Consider the following 25290-nt stretch of genomic DNA (forward strand, 5'->3'; position numbering starts at 1 on the left):
TCCAGGCGTGTGCCCCTGACCAGAATTGAACCTGGGACCCTTCAGTCTGCAGGTTGATGCTCTATCAACTGGGCCCTGGTGTCATTTTTTGTATGACTCTGAGGTTTCAATATAACCACCAGTATGACAGAAACTGCATTCATAGTGAGTGTGAAAGATTGCAGTGAATTAGATGAAAAGTGCCTCTTCATTTGGGTGTTGTTGAATCAAATCAATCTTACCACTATTCTTTTAAAAATGTTTTTATTGCTTTTTTAGAGAGTGAGGGAGACGGAGAAACATCAATGATGAGAGAGAATCATTGATCAGTTGCCTCCTGCATGCCCCCTGCAGGGATGGAGCTCTCCAACCTGGGTATGTGCCTGACCTGGAATTGAACCAGTGATCTCATGGTTTATGGGTCCACATGCAAGCAATGAACCATGGCATGTGGGCAAACTATTCTTTTTTATTATTGATTATTAACTCTATTACAGATGTTCCCATTTTCCCCCATCTCCATCCCCCTTTGCCTCCCTCTACACTGCCCCCACTGCTTCTAGGCCCTCACCACCTTATTGTCTATGTCCTTGGGCTATGTATATATGTATATACTTTAAAAATATAATTTTATTGATTTTAGAGAGAGGGAGGGAGAAGGAGAGATAAAAACATCAATGATGAGAGAGAATCACTGATTAGCTGCCTCCTTCAAGTACCTCTCCCCTAACTGAGAATTGAACCTACAGACCATGTATGTTCCCTGACCAGGAATAGAACCTTGACCTACTGGTTCATAGATTGCTGCTCAACCATTGAGTCACACCAGTGGTGCTGTATTATTTAAAAATTGGAAATAAAAACAATGTATTTATTGTTTCTAGTATTACAGAAGTCTCCCATTTTCCCCGTGCATATATTCTTTGGGGGATCTCTCCCAGTCCTCCCCATACCCCGCCCCTGGGAGACCTGCCAGTCTGTTCCAGTTAACCAGGCCTCTGGTCCCATCTTGTCTTTCCCCAGGGCCACTTGCTGAACCACATTACCTTTATTCACTAGTGTCATTGGCCTGAATGCTAGCCCTCGCCTTGGCTTTTGAGAAAACTACATTTCCCAGAAAGGAATGGGCCCACGTGAGCAAGCTAATGGGTGTTTTTGGTGTTAGTGCATCCCCTTAGGGCAGGACTTCCACCTTCCTCCTCCTGGCGGGCATTTTGACCTCTTCAGTTCAAGGACTCACAGTCTTCAGCCCACTGGACATGTGTAGGAGGAGGCCTAGGAGGCAGCGTCCTTGCTGTGCAGCGTGTGTCTGAGGCTTGCTGAGCACCAACAGGCTGGGAGTGGGGCCTCCAAGCCTCCGGGACTCCTCTCTGACCACAGCGTTCCCACAGCCTCACCCCATTTCACCCTCCAGCCTTGGGGACTGGTGCCCCTCAGGTCCTGCAGCCCAGGAAGTCGCATCCAGAATAGTGAGTCTCTCTTGGGTGACACAGGGTGTGATGGGGGAAGAGGGCCATAGGCTGCAGTGCCACCTTGTAAGGACACGGTGGTGAGGCTGATCCATGAGGATTAGGAAAACCCAGGCCTGTTTTGGGTCTAAAGGCAGCAAAGAAGATGAGGTGAGGTTTTGCAGGAGGAGTTTTACTTTCACCCTCAGAATGCTGGAAACATAGATGGTTGGGGGAAAAGGAGGGACATTTTGTGGGGTAGGGTTCTAACTTTTCCTAACATTGCTCAGAGGAAGGACAGACTAGAAGACAGCATCTGTGGACAGGAAGGTGAAGTCCTATAAATGATCAGGTAACTGGCAAGAGTGAGCACTGAGGGCGGAGGCCTGAGATAATACAGGCATCTGGAGGGCACCTGGCCTCTGGGCTGGGCAAGGGCACTGAGCAGCCTGAGCCCATAAATCTTGGCGATGTTTGCCAGGCTCTCAACAGACCATTTTCTTTACACAAATTCCTGCAAATGCAGAATGAGTTGGGTGTACGGGACGGTGAAGATAATTTCAGGTCTTCACACTCTTGTGGCCTCTGAGATAGTTGTGTCTTGGGGCTGTCCAGCTGCTCTTGTATCCCTTGGACCTGGGGACTTTGAACAGATACTAAGCCCAGACTCCTAAGGTCATGACTAGGGCTTCATGTAGTGGACCTTGTATTTAGCAACCAATGTTATGCGTGGTAGCTCCTGCAGGGCATTGGTTACAGATTGTGCAAAGGCTTGTAGTGAAGAGTGAGCTGATTTAGGAACTGGCAGGTACTTAAATTATATATATAAAGTTTTAGATATAGAAAGGAAGGGAGAGGGAGGGGGCAGAGAAACAATGATGAGCAAGAAACAAGGATTGGTTGCAGCCTGCACTACCCCTATTGTGGATCCAGCCCACAACCAAGTCATGGGCATGTGTCTATACCAGTGATGGCAAACCTTTTGAGCTCAGCGTGTCAGCATTTTGATAAACCCTAACTTAACTCTGGTGCCGTGTCACATATAGAAATTTTTTGATATTTGCAACCATAGTAAAACAAAGACTTATATTTTTGATATTTATTTTTATATATTTAAATGCCATTTAACAAAGAAAAATCAACCAAAAAATGAGTTTGTGTGTCACCTCTAACACACGTGTCATAGGTTCACCATCACTGGTCTATACTCAACCAACTGAGACACATCAGCCAGGACTGTAAATCACTTTAATATAGGAGCCCTGGCTGTTTTAGCTCAGTGGATGGAGCGTCGGCCTGTGGACTGAAGACTCCCAGGTTCGATTCTGGTCAAGGGCACATGCACAGGTTGCAGGCTTGATCCCTAGTAGAGAGCATGCAGGAGGCAGCCAATCAGTTATTCTCTCTCATCATTGATGTTTCTATCTCTCTTTCCCTCTCCCTCTCTGAAATCAATAAAAATATATTTTTTAAAATATATAGGAAATCATGGTCAGGTTGGTAATGGTAGTAGTAGCTCAGAAAGGACAGTGTGACCCTGAGGTCTAGCTTTCCTGCTGGGGCCACCGTGGAAGGTGGGTGTCACAACACCGCAGAGAGATAGAAGTTGTCATGTAGAGTGTGGGGGAGAGGTAATCATTTTGCAGTGGCCAAGGCCTTTAAAAGATGAGTGGACCTGATATTATTTAGAAGCGGAAGAGTTATTCCAACAAAGTGAGACTAAGGCTGGTACATATTAACTTCTCTAAACACTCACCAGGATTTTATTGTGACCCTGGTTTTGGAGAGTTGCAGACAGTCTTGTGGATTAGCTTAGAGGTTTGAGTGGTCATCTGTGAAACTCACTGGGCATGGTCAGAACGCCATCGGGTATGGGACTTGAGTTGCAGTTAAGTGAGAGATGTTGGCAAGCATTCTCTGGACAACAAATGCTGAATTAACTCAGAGGCCAAGGAGAGCACTACGGGGCCTGGGGCTGAGGGAGTGCAGGTGTGAGCCACGTGTGGAAAAGAGTGATGTGCACTTGAAGAGAGAAGGTGAATTGATGACCACAGCACCCTGACATTGACATAAGAGTGAATGACGAGAGAGTCCATTTCTGGTGGTGTCTGGATGATCCAATACAGTGACTTTTAGGGTGATTGCCTGTAAAGAGGGGTGTTTTGGTGCTACATTCTAGGTACAGAGCTTCGCTGCCATTTAACTAACCACCTGCCTTTTATTGTTGGGGGTGACACACAGGTTGATAAGAATAAGATAGCCTACATCAGTATTACGCAGGCTTCAAAATCTCCACTGGAATGGGTAAGGGAGAAGGGTAAGGGGTAAGAGATTATGGATGTGGTGAACTATAATTTTGAAAAAAGTGATTAGGAAACAATTTGTCCTCACCACAGCAAATTTGCATTACCTTTGAAGTTGTGCTTCTGAGAAGGAAGCTGTGTGAGAGAAGTGTTGTTCAAAGAACTCTGAGCAACAGGTAGTGCAAAGCCATGGCCTCAGTACCTTGGGATTGGGGTCAAGAGGGTGCAGTGTGATACCATGTATTTGGTGTCTTTGAGAAACAATATGAGGGTATTGCCTGACAAGACCAGTATCAAATCACTCACACTATCTTTATGGCCAGCATCTCTCTTTAACCTATGGTTTTGACACCCATTCTGTTGATAAAAGTCAGTGTGGTGTACACAGGAGTCCATAGCTCAGGTGTCTTATCTGCCTTTATTATAGTGGGAAGAGAAAATGTCAGTAGGAATATAAGAAGACAATGGCTTTCCTGGGATGAAGGCCTGGTATTTTCTCTGATGTGTGGAGTGGACAGAGCAGATGGATGTGGAGGGTGGGGAGTATGACAGACTAAGAATCTTAGGAGTGAAGCTGATCTTGGGCTGTACTGTCCCCATTATGACAGGATATGAACTTTGAGGATGTGGTCATTGTCTTCTCTCAGGAGGAATGGGGGCTCTTTGATGAGGCTCAGAGACTTCTATACTATGATGTGATGCAGGAAGTGTTTGCACTTGTGTCATCTGTAGGTAAGACCTTGATGTTCTACCAGTGTCCTGAGGTAATGACCTCTCTTCCTTTATTCCTCAGGCAAAGCTTTCTCTCTCCCACAGTGGGAACATGGCCTCTGATCATTTTACCCACTGCCTTGTCAAATGTGCTGTGGCTGCCAGGGATGAGCTGGATGTAGAGCCCTGAACAAAGGTCTCCATGAACATCCCTAACACCTGTTACCTCAAAAAGTAAAGGAAACAGAGTGAGGAGTCTTGAAGTGAGCTTAATAGGACCCAGCTTGCACTTTCTCTTCATGGGAGGCTGACAGTGTCCATATGCATGGCTTCAACTTCTGTACTCTTTCTCTGGGTAACGGTTCTTTGTGGCAACCTGGGTCATGTTATGGTCTTCACTTACATGAACTATGGGCTGTTCTTTTAAGGCTTTCATTCAATTTTTTGGAATATTCTCTTCCCTGAATACTATAGCAAGCTGTGTAGCTCTGGCCCAGTGATGACTGCTCACCTCTTCATCACCTGTTTCTCTGCACTGGTGCCTCTGCAATCATCTGCAACTTTGATGTGCACATGTGTTATGAGGTGCACATATGTGGTAATTAGTCCTCGAAACCAGCTACTCCTTTATTGAATTTTACTTGGAGTAAAACGGAACCAACCTCTTGCTCAGCTTGCCCCCTTCCCCAGTCAACAAGCCCTGCTAAATGCTGTTAGTTGAAGGATTAGCTGGAGCTCCATATTCTAATCCATGTGGTGCTTGCCATTTTTGTGTCATATTTCTGGCAAGGCCTTTCTGTTTTATGATCTTCATTAGCCCAGAAAGTTACAAGAGCCTCTTATTAATCCTTTCTGCATATCTCTTATTTTCAGAGAATTGCATGTACCAACTGTGATACATAACAAACCTTTGCAATGGAAATTCCCCCTGTCACCACATTCAACATTCATTTCCTCACCGTTTCTCACTTTTCAGGTTGTTGGCATAACATGGATGATAAGGAGGCCTGTTCTGGTCAAAGTGTATCTGTACAAGGAGAGTCACAGGTCAGGGCTTTTAAGACAGCTCCAGCAACCCAGAAAACCCTTCTGTGTAAGCGGTGTTTCTCTGTGTTACAACATATTTTATTACCTGACTGAGTCAGATGTAGCATATTTTAAGCATAAAGCATTCTGTAGTGACGCACGTGTTGGAGACGTCTGTTTCAGTGCAAACCCTCACCAGCAACAGAGGAATGAGCGTGGACAGGGGCCCTGGAAATAAGCTATGGATACGGCCTCCTTTGTGAACAGGTGCAGCTTCTACTTATCTTCAGTGCCTTCAACCAGCAGGAAGGTTGGAGAAGACTTTAAATACAACTCAGAGTTTCCCCAGCACCAGGCCACTTCCAACCCTGAGGAACTACACTGTGGCAGTGGGATTTCCCAGGAATTTCTTGATGGAAAAAGTCTTCATCAGGGGGGTGAATATGAAAACGCTGGCAGCAACGACCTGAAATTTGGTAAAATTCAGGGTGTCTGTTATGGAGAACTTACTTATGAGTGTAACAAATGTAAGAAAGTTTTTAGACAAATCTTTAACCTCATTCAACATAAGAGAGTTCACACTAGAGAAAAGCTATATGAGTGTAGAGAATGTGGGATGTCCTTTAGTCAAAGGAGTCACCTCACTGGACAACTCAGAGTTCACACTGGAGAGCAGCCATATGAGTGTACTGAATGTGGGAATTCTTTTAGCCAAATATCTAACCTTATTAAACACCTGAAAGTTCACAGTTGCGACAAGCCATATCAGTGCTATGATTGTGGGAAGTTCTTCAGTGATAAGTCTTACCTTGAAAAACACCACACAGTTCACAGTGGAGAAAAGTCATATGAATGTAGAGAATGTGGGATGTCCTTTCAGCAAAGGGCTCAACTCACTGTACATCTGAGAGTTCGCACTGTAGAGAACCCATAGGAGTGTACTGAATGTGGGAAATCTTTTAGCCAAAAATCTAACCTTATTAAACACTTGAAAGTTCACACTGGAGAGATGTGTTAAATGTGCAGGGAGTGTTTTTATTTTTCTCACTTAGAATAACAACACTGAAGGCAACTCTTTGGGGCCTATTTTCCTAAATTTAAACCCCATTTTAATGGAACATACACTCTTTTAGATTCCTCATAAGTTTCGGGTACAAGTGAGGCTTGAAGGCGCTATATTGCACTTGCTAACATGCCCAGATCTAACACCGGATTGATGTCACAGTGAGCATGTGTGGCTGAAGAGATTTCACCTCTACCACCTGGCTCACCTGAAGAGTGTGCATCAGTCACAAACCCTGTGTGCTCAGGGGAAATGTATTCTGTGTTCTCACTTGTGCTTGGGAAAATTCAGATTACTCTGAGCTCTTGACAGGATCTTCATTCCTTTCTCTCTGACTAGAGAATGCATCTGATCCAAGATTTGTCCAGACTACATATCCTAAGCTAAGGAGTGCTACCACATTCAGGGACATTGTGGGTCTCACATTATGCTTTTATGAATTTTTTTACTTTATAATTCAACAACCTGAAAATTGCTTACTGTCCTCTGATTCTGGTTAATGATATTTAGTAAAGATGTTTTCTCTTTTGTAGCTTTAATTTTTTAAAGAAATTTCACTCTGGATGATTTGATATGAATGTTGTGATCAATCATCACAGATATGGTGGGGTCCCAAACTTTCTGTTCTTTGGAAAGCGTATAATAATGTCAGAAAAATCACTCTGTCCAATATTGGCTTATATTATATCTTTGACCAAGGCAATGAAAGAAAGTTTGCATAACTTTATGGTTCTAATTTTCAGTCTGGTGCCTCTAATGTTGGTGAGGCCAGTGGTCCCTCAGAAGAGGAGTCCTTTTTTGTGCTTCTATCATTGTTCTAACATTATCCTCTGAGGAATTTTAGGTTCTAATTCACCAACCTACAAACTGCTTGCTGTCCTCTGTTCTGGTTTATAATCTTTTAGTAAAAGAGTTTTTTGCTTTTTTACCTTTAATTTTGTGGGTTATATTCACTGCATGGGATGATTTGAAAGGATATTTGTGATCTGTCACATGCATAGGGGAACAGATATGGTGGGGTCCCAAACATTCTGAGTTTTGGAAGGCACATAATAATGGCAAGAAATCACTCTTTGTCCAATATTAGCATATTTTCTATTGCTAACCAAGTCCTTTAATGAAAATCTGCATGAGTATTTGATTCTAATTTTTTAGCCTGGTGCCTGTATTATTGGTGAGGTCAAAGATCACCCAGAAGAAGAGTCCTTTGTTGTGCTCTGTGAACAATATGAATTATATTCTCTGTTCACAGTATGTCTTAAATACTGCAAAAGAGCCCTGTGCCATGATGTGTGAAATTTCTTAGGCTGGTTGCATTTGTTGTAGCACTGTGAAGTGCAAGTAATACTGGGACAAACACTGTTTTCATAGTGAGTTGAAGAGACGGCAGAATATTGGATGAAAATTGCCTCTTCTGAACATTATCCACAAATGACCCAGTTTTGAAGCTTGTTTGTTCTTTGTGTAGCTGAAGTGATTGGTTGTGAAAAGAATCTCATGGTTTTGGGGATTCCCTTAAATCCCTTGATGGCAGCGGTTCTCAACCTGTGGTCCGCGACCCCTTTGGGGGTCAAACGACCCTTTCATAGGGGTTGCCTAAATACATCCTGCATATCAGATAATTACATTATGATTCATAACAGTAGCAAAATTACAGTTATGAAGTAGCAACAAAAATAATTTTATGGTTGGGAGTCACCGCAACATGAGCAACTGTATTAAAGAGTTGCGGCATTAGGAAGGTTGAGACCACTACACTATGGTGTGTACCTCAAGGTTATCACAACAAGAACTCAAGGCTAGAGGAAGGATCATCGTATGATTAGTCCAAAATTATGTGTTTTTGACAATTCAGCATTCCTGATCATTCTGATGGCAGTAGTCTTCACTTCTTGACAATATTTGCTGCCACTGAGGCAACAATGATTCTCTCAGGAAATGAGGAGAGAGATGGTGATGTCTGTATAGAGTTTCCATTTAATTTTCTAACAACAGAGGGATATCTGTGTTTTTATTTGGAACCACATTTTAAGGCTTTACTTAGGTATATGTTTAACTGACATGCAACAAAAAGCACTTTTCTAATGTGCACTATTTGGTGAGATTGAACGTATGGATAAAGCTCAGAAACCATCACATGTAAAATATGCTTCTCTGTTACCCGTGTCCATGGTGGGGCAAAAGTATGCTTATGGTTGTGAGTATGCAAAACACAGAATTTATTTTCTTATTTTAAATAACTATTTATATAAAAGGCTAATATGCAAAGTGTCCCCTTGGGAGTTTGAACGGGAGACCAGGAGTTTGATCGCTTGCTATGATGGGCACTGACCTCCAGGGGGCAGCGCAGAATGAAGGAAGGCCCTGACCAGCAACCAGCAGCTAGGAAAGGAAGGCCCCGATCAGCCCTCATTGCCAGCTAGGCCTAGGGATCCTACCTGGTCAGAAATTTCGTGCACTGGGCCTCTAATTTTATATGTTTTTATTTTTATTTTTATTGATTTTTAGAGAGAAGATGCAGAGGGAGAGACACATCAATCTTCTGCCTCCTGCATGCCCACTACTGTAGACCCAGGCGCACATGTGACCTGATCTGGAATTAAACCAATGACCTTTCAGTGAACGTGATCATGCCCAAAAAAATAAGAAAGAGTAGCCATGGAGACTTTATACTTTTATTATTATTTATTAACTATTGTATTATTTTCAATACTAACAACTATAAACCTACTTTTGCACACCCTGTATTCACCTCTTGCCCTTTTATAATCTTTCGGATTCTCCAGTTCTCCGTATAGCCATTGATTTACCTCCTCTTACAATAGATAAGTTCATATTTTCCATAATTTTAAAGGCACTATAAGGTGTATAATTTTTTAACAAACACTGGCTTCCTTTATGCTACACAGGTATTTTTAGATTCAACAGTAATGTTTATGTAAATAGTTAACTTTAATTTTTATTGCTAATAATGTTGTATTCTATGGATAACCACTTAATCCATTGATCGGTATATGGTAACAGTTATTTCCACGTTTGGGGTTTTATAAATAAAACTGCTGGGAATATTGCATTCAGTTCTTCCTACAGGTGTATGTTTTATTTATTTAACTGTTGCAGTGTCAGTGAACGTGTTACATTTTAAGATATGCAGATCTGTGATCTAAAATGGTCATTCCCTTTGCCTTCCTACCCACCCACAGTAATGAAAATTCCAGGTTTAACATTACCCTGGCAGCACATATGACGGTTATTTTTTTTAAATAGTAGGCCAGGAAATGAGTATACTATTAACTTGTTTTTGTTTTGATAACATTTCCCTAAGTATTTTTGATGATGAGCATTTCTTCTTGCTTTAATTTACACCGTCTTTAACTCCTTTGCTAAAATGTCTGCTCAGGAACTTTTGCCTATTTTTTAATTTAATTTATTTTCTTACCAATAGGGGGACAGTGTGGCATCTAAGACATGTGTTTGAGTTTCTCTCCTTCCTCAATTACTCAAGTGACTTCTTTGCCATATGGAACCATTGGTTTTCAATTTTAGAAAGAAAATTGTTTTTCTCAACTTTTATCCTATGGACAATTTATAGCCACTTATAACCTACACTAATAAGTTTAATCTGCATTGTTAACATTCCCCACCAGTATTATTTAAGTCCAAGCATTTAGTAATACTTTAAGTGAAGTCTAGATTTGTAGTATTTGTCAGTTTTCCTATTTAAGTACTTTCATCATCACCAGGTTCAAACTGCCAGAACAATGGCATTGGACATGGACATGATAAGATATTACACTAGTACATCGTTATATTTTATTTTCAACATACTGATAAAGTAGCAGTGAATGAGCTCAAGAAAATCCTATATAATAAAAGGGTAAACTGCAAATCGACCAAACCACGGAACAACTGGTTGTTATGATGCACACTGACCACCAGGGGACAGAAGCTCAATGCTGCCTCCTGGTGGTCAGTGCACTCCCACAGGGAGAACGCTACTCAGCCAGAAGCCAGGCTGAAGGCTGGCAAGTGCAATGATGGTAGCGGGAGCCCCTCCTGCCTCCACAGCAACGGTAAGGATGCCCGAATGTGAAAGAGTGCAGGCCAATCTGAAGGACACCCCACCCACCCGGGTGCACAAATGTCCTGCACCTGGCCTCTAGTTTATAATAAAACATCTGAATTATTGGCAAGTGGCAAGTGTTGAACATTTTTAAAAGTTTGATATAATTGTAATTAATTTAAAGCATACATTTTAACAACATATATATTAAAAATGTTTTTATTGATTCAGAGAAGGGAGAGAGAGAGAAACATCAAAGAAGAGAGAGAACCATTGATCAGCTGACTCCTGCATGACCCACACTGTTTATCAAGCCTGCAATCATGGCTTGTGCCCTGACCAGAATCTAACCATGACTTCTTGGTTAATAGGTTGTACTTATCCACTGAGTAATATTGGCTGGACTAAAACACACTTTTTAACAAGCACTTTTATGTTTCCATATATGCCTGCCTACCTGAAACTAAATCCTCCTCCCCTTTTCAGTGCTTCCTAATTGGTACATGAAATTACTGCTGCAATGACATAATCTACCTTTGTAATAGCTTATTTCCATATATATATATATATATATATATATATATATATATATTATTGATTTTTTGCAGAGAGGAGAGAGAGGGATAGAGAGTTAGAAACATTGAACAGCTGCCTCCTACACATACCCTACTGGGGATGTGCCTGCAACCAAGCTACATGCCCTTCACTGGAATCGAACCTGGGACCCTTCAGTCTGCAGGCCAATGCTCTATCCACTGAGCCAAACTGGTCAGGGCATAATAGCTTATTTCAAATATCTGCCTATATATATAAAAGCCAAGTGACCAGAACTACTGGAATGAACAGAATGACCAGTTGCTGACATGCACTGTGGCCGACCAACTGACCCTATCGGGGCGAGGCCAGCCGGCCAATCTCCTGAGGCTCCCCCTCAGCTGTCCTTCGCCCTGATCAGCACTCTGTTCCACACCCACCTGACCGGCCCATCCCCAATCAGGGACAGGGCCAGTGGCCAATCTCCCACATCCCCTCTCCTGGAAGCTTGACCCCACCTGTGCATGATTTCCTGCACCGGGCCTCTAGTCTACACTAATAAAAGAGAAACATGCAAATTGGTGTCACTCTGCTACCCTTCCCATTGGTTAATCAGGGTGATATGCAAATTAACTGCCAGCCAAAATTGTGGCCGGCAGCCAGGCAGCTTGAAGCTAACAGGAGGCTTGCTTGCTTCTGTGACGGAGGACTTCAACATTCCCTGCCTGCGGCTGCCAGCCTCTGAGCTTGCAGTTTGAAACATTGTTACAAATATAGAAGCTAAACAAAACCCCAGAAACCTGCTTTCAGCCAGCCAGGATCTCAGAGCAGGAGTTGAAACAGTGTTTCGATTATAGAACCCAAACAAACCAGATACCTCCTTTCAGAAGCTGAGGCCTAAGACCTGGAGCCAAGTCTAAGAGCTAAAGCTGGCCCAGAATTTAAAAAAAGAAAAAAAGGACACATTGGGAGCTTCAGTCACCTGCCAGCCTGAAAACAGCCCTTAGCCCTTCACCCAGACTGGCCAGGCACCCCAGTGGGGACCCCCACCCTTAAGGGTGTGTGACCAGCTGCAAACAGCCATCATCCCCTCATCCAGGCTGGCCAAGCACCCAAGTGGAAACCCCCACCCTGAAGGGTGTGTGACTAGCTGTAAACAGCCATCATCCCCTCACCCAGGCTGGACAGGCACCCAAGCGGGACCCCCCACCCTGATCCAGGACACCCTTCAGGGCAAACCAGCCGGCCCCCACCTGTGCACCAGCCCTCTATCCTATATAGTAAAAGGGTAATATGCCTCCCAGCACCGGGATCAGTGGAACCGCGAAGCCTCCCAGCACTGGGATCAGCATGATGGGGGCAGCGCCCAAACCCCCTGATTGCACTGTGGCTCTGTGTGTGACAGGGGGCGGGGTCACAACATCACTATCGGCCCTCCTCTGTTTGTGACAGGGGAAGGCGCCCCAACCCCCTGATCAGCCCTGTCTGTGCCTCATAGGGGGAGATCCCCAACCCCCTGATCGCCCTGCGGCTCTGTGTGTGACAGGGTGTGGAGCCCCAACCCCCTGATCGGCCTTGCTCTGTGTGTGACAGGGTGCAGTGCCCCAACCCTCTGATCGGCCCTTCTCTGTGTGTGACAGGGTGCAGCACCTCAACCCTCCCCCACTACCCCCCCCCCCCGCAGGGGCCCTGCTCTGTGTGTGACAGGGTAGAGCCATAACCTCCCCATCAGCCCTGCCCTGAGTGTGACAGTGGCGGTGCCCCAACCCTCTGATCGGCCCTGCTCTGTGGGTGATAGGAGGTGGTGCCCCAACCGCCCCCCACGGGCCCTGCTCTGTGTGTGACCTGGTAGAGCCATAACCTCCCCATCGACCCTGCCCTGACTGTGACAGGGCGTGGCGCCCCAACCCCCTGATCAGCCCTGCTCTGTGTGTGACAGGGAGTGGTGCCCCAACTCCCCTATGGGCCCTACTCTGTGAGTGACAGGGGGGAGCTCCTCAACCCCCTGATTGGCCCTGCTGTGTGTGTGACAGGGGGAGGCTCCCCAACCCCCTGATGGGCCCTGCTCTGTGCGTGACAGGGGGGAGCTCCCCAACCCCCTGATTGGCCTTGCTCTGTGCGTGACAGGGGGTGGCACCAAAACCTCCCCATCGACCCTGCCTTGACTGTGACAGGGGGCGGTGCCCCAAACCGCCAATCAGCCCTACCCTGTGCGTGACTGAGGGTGGCATCGCAACCTCCCGATCCGCCTTGCTCTGAGCCCAACATGGGTCTGCACCTAGGGATTGGGCCTGCCCTCTGCCACCCGAGAGCAGGCCTAAGCCAGCAGGTCGTTATCTCCCGAGAGGTCCCAGACTGCGAGAGGGCAGAGGATGGGCTGAGGGACCCTCCCTCCCCCTGAGTGCACAAATTTTTGTGCACCGGGCCTCTAGTATATATATAAAAGTCTAATATGCAAAATGCCCCCTTGGGAGTTTGACCCTAAGACCAGGAGTTTGATTGCTCACTATGACATGTACTGACCACCAGGGGGAAGCACAGAATAAATAAAGTCCCCGGGAGACAGGCGGAAGACCTGATCAGTGCTGATCATCGGCCGGACCCTACCCATGAATGAATTTCTTGCACCAGACCTCTAGTATTCATATAAACAAAACAGTTATGAAATTTTAAGAATCCTACCCCAGCCTTCTATCATTATCTGCCATCATGGTAGTTCTAATATCTATCTATTCTCAGATACATTAGTGACTTATTTTATTTAAAACCCCTGGTAAATTTGGCCATGGCCAGAGAGCTCAATTGATTAAATGATCATCTCAATAATGCCAAGGTTGCAGGTTCCATTCCCCCCTCAGGTCCCATGCAAGAATCAAACGATGAGTGTATAAAATTAATGAAACAACAAATGGAAGTTTCCCCATTATTCTCTCTCTCTCTCTCTAATCAATATATATGTGTGGGGGGTTTTTGGGGGTTTGTTTGTTTGTTTGTTTGTTTGTTTGTTTGTTTTTACCAGATGAGTCAACACATGTGAACACCATCACAGACCAGGGACGCTGTGGTGAAGCAGCCAGCAGCGTTCTCATGCGGACAGAACACACAGTGAAGGATAGAACAGTAGGGGAGGGTCCCCTGCTGTCAGTGAGGAGGGTGAGGAACGAGCTGAGCTGCACAATCACCCACAGGGAATCATGATACCTGTGCTCCCTGAGACTAAAACCTAAGGGCCTGGAAAAAGCTCTGGGCCTGAACATGCCCCTTGTAGTCTCTGCCCCATTCAGCCAGGAGTTGAGACTGAGGTGTTTTGTATTTGAGTGGTTGAGGAGCCCAGAATTCTCCCGGGTATTCAGGAGCAGCCCCTGATACTTGAGGCTCTGAAATCAGTTCACCCACCTTCAACCAGCCCACACACACCCATGGGCCCCACAGGCATTGTTTGAATCTCTGTACTTTTACATTTCTGTGTAATTTTCCAGCCAGTCCTGGAGATACCATGGATTTTCCGGATAACGGTGCTATGTTTTTTTCAATGACAAGAACATTCTGCAATATAAGCATTTCCAGAAGTTGAGAATTGGTCTCAACATAACACATTGTGTGGAAGGGTGTAATGCAGGTGGTGTCCCCATCCTTAAGTTTGGCCAGTGCAGAGAAGACTCTTACTGCTGAAGTAAGGTGATAGACCCTGGACTCTGAGGGACAATATACTATCGGATGTGAGGTTGACAGGGCAGAGAAGTTGTTTATTGGGACAGGATTGATGATAGGATTTCCTGCCATCATATGGAGGAATGTCCATTGTGTGTATCCTGTGGCACTGTCTGGGTGGCCCCAATTGTTTGTTCTGTGTGTGTGTGTGTGTGTGTGTGTGTGTGTTCCCCTTCAAGGTATTGCCGATGTCTACTGTGTCGGCCTGTGTGAGCCTGTAGCCTGGACATAAGCCTGGCACCTGAGTGCCCAGCAGAGGCTGGGGGTGTTCTGTACCTGTGTGTTTCCGTGCTTGTGTTATCTGTAGGTTTCTCTCTGAGTCGGTCCAGCCAATTGGAAAGTGAATAGGAAATCTCCAGAGCAGCGATGTAGAGAACAATATATTCTTCTCCCCCACCCCCAGGTGAGCCCCTTCTTCACCTTCTCTTACAGGCATCTGGTGTCACTTGGGAGGTCCCATCTCAGGCTCCAGGGATGGATTAAGCACAGGGTCAGTTCATAGAACCCCAGGATGTAGCAAGGTGAGGAATTTGGGAAGACTCTAATGACTGACAGGGAATATAGAGTGTGGAATGGAAATGTTTGTGAAGGATTATGTGCATTGGTGGAGGATCTAGATGATCCAGGATCCTTGTGAAGGAATGTGAGGATGGATGTATGTCGGGGAATGGAGGGAAGCACGGGACTTGGTTGGAAATCTGTAAAGAGGATTCCCCAAAAGGTCGGGGGCCTTTTAGGGGGACCTTGTTGAAGGCGGCAGCCCCTGTCTTGACTTTTCCAAATAAGTCTGAGCCCCTGGGTATTTTGCTGGAATCTTTCTGTTTAGTCCTTTAGACCCGACCTTGTAGAAGAATGTGTTTTCTCAATGATACGTTCCCTGCTGATTGTATCTAGAGGTTAATTTTAGTTCAAACTGTTGTTACAATAAAAGCCTATGGAGGCAGATGAACAGGGCTTCTTGGTGCCTATAGCCAAGCAGTTCTTTAGCCTCGCTTTCACAGAAACGAGTGTCTGAGTAATTTATTTATCTGTCGCTTAGGGTCTGCTGGTCAGCCCTGGCAAGTGGTGCTCCATGTGAGGACCAAGGAACACAACAAAACACAACAGAACCCTCAAAAACGAAAGTAACTGTGCAGTAAGTCATTGGAGCCCACTTGGGATTTCTAAGTTCGAGGGAATTCTTTCTCAGCTAAGGTTTCATAATGGGACAAAAGCTGTCCACAGAACAGCAGCAATATATCACAATGTTGAAACAGTTATTAAAAGCATGTGGTCCCTCTGTCACAGAAGAACAACTAACAGGCTTATTAAAAACTAGAGGCCCGGTGCATGAAATTTGTTCTGGGGGGAGGGTGTCCCTCAGCCCAGCCTGAACCCTCTTGCAATCAGGGACCGCTGCCTTTTAACTGCTTGCCTGCCTGCATGCATGCCTGATCTCTCCTAACCACTCTGCCTGCCTGCCTCATCACCCCTAACCACTCACCTGCCTGTCTCATCACTCCTAACCACTATGCCTGGCTGCCTGATTGCCCCTAACCACTCTGTTTGCCTGGCTCATCACCCCTAACTCCTTGCCTGCCTACCTGATCGCCCCTACCTGCCTCTGCCTCAGTCCCCACTGCTGCAGCTTCATCAGGAAAGATGTCTGGAATGACGTCCGGAAGGTTGTTTGGTTGTCCGGTCTAATTAGCATATTACCTTTTTATTATTATAGATTGTTATAATTTATAATCCTTGGTTCCCCGATGCTGGAACACTAGACCTTAATCTCTGGGAACAAGTGGGCAGGAATTTAAAGAGAAATCAAGCCCATAGAAAATGAGTGCCCTTATCATCATTAACTATGTGGGCCCTTTTTTGAGCTGCACTGTGCCCATTTCATATTGAAGATCAAAAGCCTACAGAGCTACAGGAGAATTTACTACTCCCCCGCTTCCCTGAAGCAGAACCTGTAGAGCTTGTAATACTAAAGCCCTACCGCTGGAGGAAATATTTCCCGATCCTCCACCTCTGGTGTGGGAATGCTCATCAACTAGATCCGCGGTTGGCAAACTGCGGCTCGCAAACCACATGTGGCTCTTTGGCCCCTTGAGTGTGGCTCTTCCTAAACCTTAGGAGTACCCTAATTAAGTTAATAACAATGTACCTACCTATATAGTTTAAGTTTAAAAAATTTGGCTCTCAAAAGAAATTTCAATCGTTGTTCTGTTGATATTTAGCTCTGTTGACTAATGAGTTTGCCGACCACTGAACTAGATCCTTAGTTATGGGGTCCTGTGTCAGGCAAGCCATGTTAGAAGGAGAGCTTTTGGCTTGCCCAACTATGCAAAATCAACAAGGTAATAAAGTTTATGAGCTGCTCTCTTTTAACACCTTAAAAGAAATAAGGAAAAGTGCTAGAGAAAATGAGGACAACAGTCCATTTACAAAAGGACTCCTTAATGCTGTTTCTGAAAATTATCACCGGACACCTTGGGACTGGCAGATTTGGGCCAAAACAACTCTGGATGTCAGTCAATATCTATTATGGAGAGCACAATATGATGAGGTCTGGGAGCAGCAGGCTAACCAAAATAACTTAGCAGGTGCTGGTCACATTATGGCCCCAATGCTCCAGGGATGGGGACCATATGTTAATGTACAACAGCAAGTAGACCTGCACCCTCAAGTGTTCGCCCAAACCTCTCTCTGTGCACAATGGGCTTGGGAGCGCATTCTAGAAGGCGGATCCCAGCAAGGCTCTTTTGTTAATGTACACCAGGGATCCCAGGGATCTTATGTTGATTTTGTAAATTGCCTTAATCCATTTGCCCGCAGATCAGTCATAGCCAGGTTGCAGATATTCTCTTGCTACAACTGGCATATGAGAATGCCAATGTTGATTGTCAAAAGGGTATACAGCCCATCAGGGGAAAGGCCACCACGGGTGGGGGAATGTATCAGAGCTTGTGGCTAGTAGGAACAGAAACCCACCTGAGTCAGATGCTGGCCATAGCCCTTCAAGCTGTGAATAAGGGCAAGAAAGATTCCAAATGTTACCAATGTAGAAAAAAAGTGGGGGCATTTTAAAAAGGATTGGAGGACTAAAATGCCAGCCTCCTGGGCTGAGATATCTTGGCCCCATCTTTCTGTGCCTGCTGCCATAAGGGGCAACATTGGGCCAATCAATGTAAATCTAAATTTGACAAATATGGCAATTCATTACCACCACTGCAGGGAAGCTCCCAGCGGGGCCAGTCCCGGGCCTCACAAAAAAACAGGACACAACTGACCGGCCTTTGTGAGGCACACAGAAAATCCACTGTCTGCTCCCTCTGAGCAGCTACTGCTGCGAGCCCAGGGTTGGACTTACCAAAACAGAACTAATTCTCAAGGAAGGTGATGAACCTAAAAGGGTCCCTATGAGAATTTGGGGTCCACTACCACCAGGCACAGTAGGCATCATTTTGGGATTTTATAACCTTAACTTAAAAGGGGTCACAGTAGTACCTAGTGATTGATAGTGATTACCAGGGATAAATCTAGTTGCATATTTTCCCTGTGCAAATGAAGATCGCACAGCTGTGGTTACTACCATGCTGGGTCCCAAATGCTTTAGGAAAGGAGAGAAACCAAGGAGAGTTTGGCAGTACTGAAGAGCACGGGGTTTATTGGAATCGCCTAGTAACCAGGGAAAGGCCCCTCCTCACTATAGAAATCCAAGGGGAAAAAGTTCACCAGATTGATGGATAGTGGGGCAGAGGGATCTATCCTTAGGCATCTTGATTTGCCCTCCTCATGCCCCACAGTAAAACAAGATCAAAGGATAGTGGCAATAGGGGAAGTTTTCCAGACATTACAAAGTTCTCAGCCTGTTATGCTGTAAAGGGCCAGTTGGGCAAATTGGCTACATATAACCCCTAATCTTACAAATTCCAGTGAATCTGTGGAGACGAGATCTCCTTTTGAAGTAGGGGCTAACATTACAGACACCTTTTTAGAAATGACCACCGTTGTTATATCTCCCCTACCCTTTACTTGGTTAAGCTAAACCCCTATTTGGGTAGAACAGTGGCCTTTAAAGGGAGAAAATTACAACAGGCACATCTACTCATGAAAGAACAGTTAGAATTTAGGCACAAAGAACCTTCTAATAGCCCCTTGAATTCTCCTATTTTTGTAATTCCCCAAAATTATAAAAAGTGGAGGCTTTTACATGATTTAAGAGCCATTAATTCTAATATTCAACCCATGAGGGCTCTCCAGCCTGGACATCCCTCCTCAGCCATGAACTCACAAGAATGGCCCATTATTATAATAGATTTAAAAGATTGTTCCTATACCATTCCTTTGGCTACCGAGATTGGGAGAAATTTGCATTCACTCTCCCCTCAATTAACAATGAGGAACCTGCTCAGAGATACCACTGGAAAGTCCTCCCACAGGGAATGCCAAATAGGCCAACTATGTGTCAGTATCATGTATATCAGGTGCTTACGCCAACTGGGCAACAGTTCCCTTCTGGAAAAATTATCCGTTGTGTGGAGGACATTGTACTTGCAGCCCCTGATAGGAACCTGTTATATTGTTTGTACTCTTCAGTACAAAAGGAAACGGCCTTAAGAGGCCTTTTAATAGCCCCTGAAAAGGTACAGATGTGACAAAACCATGGAAATATCTGGGGTATATCTTAACTGAAAGAACCATCAGACCCCAAAATGTTATCTTTGATAATAGGGAAATAAAAACTCTAAATGATTTTCAAAAATTTCTGGGGGATATAAATTGGATAAGACTGGTTTTAAGCATTCCCACAGCAAATTTACAAAACCTGTTTAGCATATAAAAGGGAATCCAGTTTTGAATTCCCCAAGACAGCTCTCTGCTGAAGGAATAGGAGAACTCCGCCTGGTTGAGAATGCTCTCAATACACGATATTTAAATAGAATTTCTCCCCAGCATTCTCTTCAATTATTTTCTATTTCCCACGAGACATTCCCCTACAGGAGTTATAGGGAACTAATTCCTGAAATGAGGTTCACTGAATAGTCGTTTTGCTCCCATTCTCCCTCCAAAATATTATCGCCTTATCTAGCTTTAATTTGCTCTTTAATCCTAGATGGGAGGCAGCAATGTGCTAAACTCACAGGACATGATCCTTAAGTCATTCGCCTCCCACTAACCAAGACTCAATTTGAGAAAGCAGTTTCCACTTCCATAGATTTACAAATTGTCCTAGCTGACTTCTTAGGGCAAGTAGAGCATTCTCTCTGTGCTAAGACATTTTTTTGTCACACACTAAGTTGCTTTATTACACGAAGAATGTACATGCCCTAGCTGGCTTGGCTCAGTGGATAGAGCATCAGCCTGCGGACTGATGGGTCCCAGGTTCGATTCTGGCCAAAGGAACATGCCTGGGTTGCAGGCTAGATCCCCAGTACGAGGTGTGTAGGAGGCAGCCGATCCATGATCCTCTCTTATTGTGGCTGTTTCAATCTCTCCCTCTCCCTTCCTCTCTGAAATCAATAAAAAATATATATTTTAAAGAACACATCAAGCCCTAGCCGGTTTGTCTCAGCGGATAGAGCATCAGCCTGCGGACTGAAGGGTCTCAGATTCCATTCTGGCCAAGAGGACATGCTCGGGTTGCAGGCTCAATCCCCAGTAGGGGGCGTGCAAGAGGCAGCCGATCCATGTTCCTCTCTCATTATGGATGTTTCAGTCTCTCTACCTCTCCCTTCCTCTCTAAAATCAATAAAGAAATACATTTTAAAAAAAACATCAGGAATCAGTGTAGAGCAGTGTTTGACAACACTTGGGAATCACTGCTAAAGAGCAATACACTGTAGAACAGTATTTGACACCACTTGGGATTCACTTCTAAAAGGCTGGAAACTATATGAAAGTGTTTGAAAGCACTTTGAAATCACTGATCAACATCAGAAACTGTGGAGAACAGCATGTGGCAAAACTTGGGAATCACTGCTAAAGTGCAGTCAGTACACTGACAAAGGGTAGGAAACGGTGCAAAAGTGTTTGAAAACACTTGGAAGTCACTGGTAGCGTTCTAAGATGCCAGAGAGGAAAATGTCACCGAGGCCAAAATCTTACCTCCACCTTCTTAGGGTTTGTGGAGGAGGCGGCCCTGAAAAATTCACCTGACACACGGGGGGGCGGGGGTGTGCGGGGAGACATGAGGGCAACGTTTTCTTTCCCTCAAGTGTCTGATGTGACAAGGGGAGCGCTCCTAAGGAAACCGTGGAAGAGCCACATCCACGCTTTTTCAGACTGGGTTGAAAGGAGAGGGGCGATTGTGGGCAAGCCACTACGTAGGCCGGGAGGCGAAAGGAGAGATGAGGGAGGCCCATTCCTACAGATTCCTCTGCCTCTCAGCTGGCTACCTGCCTAAAGTGCAAAAACGAGTCCCCGTGTGCGCTCGTCGTCTCTCCACCCACCCCCACCCTCTCAATCTTTATGTCCAGTTGGAGTATTTTTTGCCATATGGCCACTTTGGAATATTGTCTCTGGCTCGCCTGAGCGGCTGCGGTGGCGGCACAGTCACTTCAGGAAGGAAAGGAGAAGATCGGCTTGGTTCCAGGCACCGAATTGTGCCAGAGGCGGGCGGGGGGGGGTGGGGCGGACAGGAGTCATTCACTGAGCGGGCCCCCAACGTATTTCTAAGACAGTGAGTGACTCTGGTAAGGGCATGCGGTAGGAGGAGAGCAGCTAGAGTTCTGTTTGTTGGCTGGGGGCTTGCAGGGGATGGGGAGGGCCTGGGGTCCGTTTGCTCCTTTGTTGATATCATTTCCAGACGGACGTTATACGTCGAACTGAACCAGTGATGGGAACTTCAAAAGTCACTGAGGACTCTTCTGCACCTATGTCTCTGGCCCAGCTTACAAAGGCTGCCAATCTGGCTGAAGCCAATGCTTCTGAAGAAGATAAAATTAAAGCCAAGATGTGGCAGTCTGGCCGTGCATATGACCCCATCAATTACATGAAGAAGCCTCTAGGTCCACCACCTCCATCTTACACCTGTTTCCGCTGTGGTAGACCTGGCCATTATATTAAGAATTGCCCAACAAATGGGGTCAAAAATGTCGAATCTCGTCCTAGGATTAAAAAGAGCACGGGAATCCCCAGAAGTTTCATGATGGAAGTGACAGATCCTACCATGAAAGGTGCAAAGCTCACCAGCACCGGGACATACGCAATACCGACTATAGAGGCAGAGGCATATGCAATTGGGAAGAAAGAAAAGCCACCTTTCTTCCCAGAGGAGCCCTCTTCATCTTCTGGAAAGGACGACCCTATCCCAGACGAGTTGCTCTGTCCCATCTGCAAAGACATCGTGACTGATGCCGCTATCATTCCCTGCTGTGTGAACAGCTACTGTGATGAGTGTATAAGAACAGCGCTCTTGGAATCAGAGGACCATACATGCCCAACGTGTCATCAACATGATGTCTCTCCCGATGCTTTAGTTGCCAATAAAGCCTTGCGACAGGCTGTTAATAACTTCAAAAATGGAACTGGTGGTTATACAAGAGGACTACGGAAACCCTTACCCCCACCACCGCCGCTGACACCGCCTCGGAGACCACTCCTTCAGCGGAATCTACAGCCTCTGATGAAATCTCCAATATCAAGACAGCAAGATCCTCCGATGATTCCAGTGGTGTCGTCATCAGGCCACCCGGCTCCCTCTATACCTTCGTTCACTTCTAATCAGACTTCCTTAGCCCCTGCTGCGCCTGGAAATTCACCTACCCCAGTGCCTGTACCCGATGTAACTGCAACGGTCTCCATATCAGTCCACTCGGAAAAATCAGACGGGCCTTTCCGGGATTCCGATCGTAAAATATTGCCGGCCCCAGCCCTCGCCTTCGAACATTCAAAGGGAACCTCTTCAATAGCAATGACTGCCCTTGTGGAGGAGAAAGGTTACCAGGTGCCTGTGCTCGGAAACCCATCTTTGCTTGGACAGTCACCACCTGCTGGGTATAGCGTCCCTCCCCCTGGGTTCCCTGCAGCGCCAGCCAATTTATCCACACCTTGGGGATCATCAGGAGTGCAGACTGCTCACTCAAATACCATCCCAACAGCACAAGCACCACTTCTGTCCAGGGAAGAATTCTATAGAGAGCAGCGACGGCTACAAGAAGAGTCTTAGTCTAAATATCCCTATAGTGGTTCCTCATACTCCAGAAGTCCTTCTGCTTACGCTAAATCAAGACGTGGTTCAGGGCGCTCACGTTCTCATTCTTGGTCACTTAGCCACTCACACTCTCATTCCTATTCGCGATCACTGCCATGCCCCAGAAGAGGCAGAGGCAAGAGTCGAAATTACCGCCCAAGGTCTAGGTCTAGATCTCATGGATATCGTCGTCGATCTAGGTCAAGGTCACCACTATATAGGCGACATCCTTCGTGATCAAGGTCCCCTCAAGCATTTAGGGGACAGTCTCCAAATAAATGCACTGTACCAGAAGGGGAAACAGAACGTGAATATTTTAAGAGATACAGAGACGTCCCACCACCCTATGACAGAAAATCTTATGATGGAAGGAGTGTTGACTTTAGAGACCCATTTGTAAAAGAGCATTACCGAGAATGGGAGAGGAAATACAGGGAGTGGTACGAAAATCGCTACAAAGGTTATGCTGCTGGAGCACAGCCTCGACCATCAGCAAATGGAGAGAACTTTTCTCCAGAGAGCTTTCTACCGCTTCATATCAGGAATTCTCCCCTTACAAGGGGCCGCAGAGAAGATGATTAGGGTGGGAGAAGTCATAGAAGTAGAAGCATAGGTGGTAGCAACCATCCAGAAAAGCTTTCAACAAGAGACAGCCACGATCAGAAGGACAGTACAAAGTCAAAAGAGGAGAGGGACAGTGCTGCAGGAGATGGTCCAGGATGTAAACATAAGGAACTTCGAAGGCGGAAGAAAGTGAAGGCTTTCTAAGCCCAGAGTTGTTGGAACCTTCTAGAAAATCAAGAGAACCTACAAGTCCAGTGATGAGATAAATGCACTGTACCAGAAGGGGAAACAGAATGTGAATATTTTAAGAGATACAGAGACTTTCCACCACCCTATGACAGAAAAGCTTATGATGGGAGGAGTGTGGACTTTAGAGACCCATTTGTAAAAGAGCATTAACTCCTGTTGGGGTTTAAACTCAGCAAGTGCAGGGGTTCCCAAAGGTGTGCATGGAGTCAGCGAAGAAGAAATGACACGGAGACAGCCTTCAGTTTATCAACAGCCTAGCCAGGTTCTAGCCAAGTGGGTATTTTATTTTATGTTATTTTATTATTTCTTTGCTCATTTCTCTTCATTCATTGCAATTGATTCTATTTCTCAGCAATGAATGGTTACAAACATCGGTACCATTTGTATTTTTTTATCAGTAGAATTTCTGGATTTTTAAGGACTATTTCAGTGCTTATCGTTGCCTGTCATATATCTGTCTGTCCTTTCCATCTGTGGCAAACAAAAACATACAAACTATTGAAGTATGAAACCAAAATGTTCATGTCTTTTAAATGCCTGTGTATACTCACATGAGGGCCAAATTGTCTATGTCCAAGTAGGTAAACAGTCTATCAACACCATTTTAACGTATTATAGCTTGTGTCACAGAGAAATAACTTTAGAATGTGTTGAGTGTGTAAATTGTTCACATTTAGCAAATATATTCTACATATGGACATATTCACTTATATTAAAGAAAAAAATAACATAATTTAAACATCTTGATTTAAGAATTGGATCTCATGGTTCTGTTAAATTCCAACATCGTAATTGCCAAATGCATTATCAAAAGAGTTTTTAAATTTTTTTCTTTCTTTTTCAATTTTTTTATAAAGCTGCTTCCAAAAATTTCAGGATTTTTGGGAAAAAGAAAATACAATGTAGTCTTGTTTATAAATTCTGATGCTTAGACTCTATGGGTAACACACACCCACACACACACACACACACACACACACACACACACACACACACTGCAATAGAGAGACTCCTATAGAAAAGCTTCTGTTTTCTTCAGTAGTTCCAAACGGTGTTATGTAATCTGTCACTGGAAACAGTGGTTCCACCACAGGATTGGCAGTAGATTCTGCTTAAAATTTGGCTCGATAACATCCGTCAAAGGCTTTCAAACATGGTTTCTGGCAGCACGCATGGAGTCCGTGGTGTGAACGGGTACTGCCATTGGGTACAGGGCCTGTATGAAAAATCGTTTGCTCTGTGTGTGGGTTGCATGTGTGTGCGCACACTTTAAGAAGGTAATGGGATGAAATCGTTTATTCAGAACATAAACACAATTTCCTTATCACATCCCAACTGTGTAAATAATAGAAATCAAATATTTAGAATTTAAATGGATTCCGAATTTCTCTGAGAGGCAATTTTTTTTCCTTTTATCATTCTTTACAGAGGCCAGAGCTTCAGTTATACCTCTTGTGGACAGA

General features: G+C 45.0%; 1 pseudogene; it reads left to right on the top strand.

The window, feature by feature from the left end:
- Positions 1–23844, top strand: part of LOC139014321 (E3 ubiquitin-protein ligase RBBP6 pseudogene) — a 40837-nt pseudogene extending 16993 nt beyond the window's left edge.
- Positions 23845–25290: the final 1446 nt, after the last annotated feature.

Source organism: Myotis yumanensis, unplaced genomic scaffold (genome assembly GCF_028538775.1).
Source record: "Myotis yumanensis isolate MYYU_CA2020_CCGP unplaced genomic scaffold, mMyoYum1.0.hap1 SCAF_7, whole genome shotgun sequence".
Classification (NCBI taxonomy): Eukaryota; Metazoa; Chordata; class Mammalia; order Chiroptera; family Vespertilionidae; genus Myotis; species Myotis yumanensis.